This window comes from Rhinopithecus bieti, unplaced genomic scaffold (genome assembly GCF_001698545.2).
Source record: "Rhinopithecus bieti isolate Rb0 unplaced genomic scaffold, ASM169854v2 scaffold_28547, whole genome shotgun sequence".
Classification (NCBI taxonomy): domain Eukaryota; kingdom Metazoa; phylum Chordata; class Mammalia; order Primates; family Cercopithecidae; genus Rhinopithecus; species Rhinopithecus bieti.
Window position 1 is genome coordinate 2,864,166 of NW_016813480.1, and position 3,143 is coordinate 2,867,308.

Here is a 3,143-nt window from a genome sequence, read left to right on the forward strand (position 1 = left end):
TTCTCCTCCCTTCCTTCCTTCCTTCCTTCCTTCCTTCCTTCCTTCCTTCCTTCCTTCCTTCCTTCCTTCCTTCCTTCCCTTCCTCCCTCCCTCCCTCCCTTCCTTTCTTTCTTTTTCTTTCTTTCTTTCACGAAGTTTTGCTATGGCATAGTCTTGGCTCAGTGCAACCTCCACTTCCCAGGTACAAGCGGTTCTCCTGCCTCAGCCTCCCAAGTAGCTGGGATTACAGGTACCTGCCACCACGCCTGGCTAATTTTTTTGTGTTTTTAGTAGAGATGGGGTTTCACTATGTGGACCAGGGTGGTCTTGAACTTCTGACCTCAGGTGATCTGCCCGCCTTGTCCTCCCAAACTGCTGGGATTACACGTGTGAGCCACCATGGCCGGCCAAATTTCCTCTTTTCCCTCTGCCTTTTTTCATTACCGCTGCTATGCTTGATGGCTTTTGTGTTAGAAAAGCTTGGCCCAGACAGCCACGCTCTGTCAATAGTAGCTTTCTGGTTGTTTCCTGCTTGGCAAATTGATCCACATACTCATGCCTTCCTCAGCCTTCAGGTGTGCACAGGTGTATACAGGTGCATCATGGCTACTTACCGGGGAAGGTTTTCTTCTGTGCTTTCAGGTTGGAGCTATTTTTGAGATGCTGGGTGTGCGGGTGGAAGTGGTGCCTACAGAATTTGGGGAATGGGGCAGGTGGAAGGTAGTGGGATTTGAGGGGTGCTTGGAAAACCTTGGTGAGGAAGAGAATCTTGAGCCAGAGTCTTTTAGAAAGGAAGGCCCTGCTGCCCAGGCTCAGTGGCTCATGCCTGTAATCCCAGCACTTTGGGAGGTCAAGGTGGGCAGATCACCTGAGGTTGGGAGTTCAAGACCAGCCTGACCAACATGGAGAAACCCCTGCCTCTACTAAACAAAAATTCAAAAAATTAGCCGGGCGTGGTGGCGCATGCCTGTAATCCCAGCTACTCAGGAGGCTGAGGCAGGAGAATAACTTGAACCCAGGAGGTGGGGGTTGCAGTGAGCCGAGATTGCGCTATTGCACTCCAGCCTGGTAAACAAAAGCAGAACTCCTTCAAAAGGAAAAAAAAAGAGAGAGACAGGAAGGAAGGAAGGAAGGCCCCGCTGCACCCCGGGCAGCCGGAAGAGTCCTAGAGGGAATCGTGGGGTAGGGGGATTTTCCTGGACCTGGGGAAACAGGTGCTTCTTTGGAATGGTCTGCAGAATGCTGACCACCCTGTCCTCCTTCGTGTTTTGGGTGAAGCCTGGCCTGGCCACTCTGTATTTTCAGGGTCCACAGATATTTTCAGTAAAGAGCTAGATAGTAAATATTTCAGGCTTTGTGGGCCATACGACCTCTGTCACAATCACTTCATGGCTGTTTGGTGCAAAAGCAGCCATAGACCGACTGTACATAAACCAATGGGCCTAGCTGTGTTCCGGGAAAACTTTCTTTACAAAGCAAGTCACAGCTAAGTTTCACCTGGTAGTTTGCCAACTTCTGCTCATGCAATGGTGTTCCCAACTCTCCTGGTGAATGCCACACACTCCCCAAACCTCCCCACTGCAGCAGAAGCCATAGCATGACCAGGGCAACAGTAATACCCCGTAGCTGCCATCTACCCGGAGTTCACTTTGAAGCAGGCACTGGGAGAAGAGCTTTACTTCGTTTAATCTCCTCAGCAACCCAATGTTGGTTTTCTTGTGATTTTCACAGATCATGAAACAGGTCTCAGAGAGGTTAAATAACTTGCCCAAGGCAACTCATCTGGGCTTGGTTGATGAAACCAGACTGGTGGGCAGAAACTTGACCATCACAGTTAATCATCATGACCAATCCTCACACCTATGTCTTATTGTAAAGATTTTTTTTTAATTTTTTTTTTTTTTTCTTTGAGATGAAGTTTTGCTCTGTCACCCAGGCTAGAGTGCAGTGGCTCGATCTAGGCTCACTGCAAGCTCCGCCTCCCAGGTTCATGCCATTCTCCTGCCTCAGCCTCCCGAGTAGCTGGGACTACAGGTGCCCACCACCACGCCCGGCTAATTTTTTGTACTTTTAGTAGAGACAGCATTTCACTGTGTTAGCCAGGATGGTCTCCATCTCCTGACCTCGTGATCCACCCACCTTGGCCTCCCAAAGTGCTGGAATTACAGGCGTGAGCCACTGCGCCCGGCCCTAAAAAATCCTAAGAATAGCTTTTTGAGGAAGACACAGTAGCAGGTGCTGTGGAGCTGTGGTCTGCCTGCTCCTGCTCCCAATTCACCACTGTTGGCTCTCACCAAGGAACAAATCCGTCAGGAACCACACTGCAGCCATGGCTTTTAAAGACCCAGAAAAACATCTGGAGCTGGAGGTGGTGATTCACTGAATTCTAATCACTCTAATGAGCCGCCACATAAAATCCCCGGAGAAGATGTGTGCTGACTTGGTCAGAGGAGCAAAGGAAAAGAATCCCAAAGTGAAAGGACTGGTTCGGATGCCTATCAAAGTTTGGAGAATCACTACACAAAAAGCTCCTTGTGATCAAGGTTCTGAGACGTGGGCTTGTTTTCGGATAAGAATCCACAAGTGACTCATTGACTTGCACAGCCTTTCTGAGATTGTTAAGCAGATTACTTCCATCAGTATTGAGGCAGGAGTTGAGGTTGACACCATCATTGCAGATGCTTAAGTCAACTATTTTAATAAATTGATTCCTAGTTTTTTAAAGAAGAATAGACTCAGCCACTTTACCGGTCTGTGGCACCGGACAAGTTACTTCACTTTTCTGTACTTTTGTTTCCTCAACTGTGAAATGGGGATCTGAGCACCCTTACCTCTGTAAACTAAACATAAAATCCTAAGCCCGCCCACCCCCCACACTGGCTGAACAGACCCCCTCTTAGCCCAGGGGACCCCAGAAAAAGCTTAAAAACTGAGTTCCCAGCCATGATGGGATGAGAGGTCAGACACGCCTCATTATACCTGCTCCCTTTTGCAGTTTAGACACAACTAACAGGCATTCATGTTAAAGTAAAGATCATAAGGCTGACAGAACAGACTGTGGCAATAAGATACCAGACTGTAAATAGGACCTAAAGCCATGGCAGGAAAGGGTTAAGCCACACACGCCTGCGCTTCAGGAATAAACTATGCCCTTGCTGCCACAA

The 3,143-nt window shown here is 48.6% G+C and overlaps 1 pseudogene; it reads left to right on the top strand.

Moving 5' to 3' along the window:
* Positions 1–2,140: 2,140 nt before the first annotated feature.
* Positions 2,141–2,665, top strand: LOC108512933 (40S ribosomal protein S20-like; annotated as a pseudogene).
* Positions 2,666–3,143: the final 478 nt, after the last annotated feature.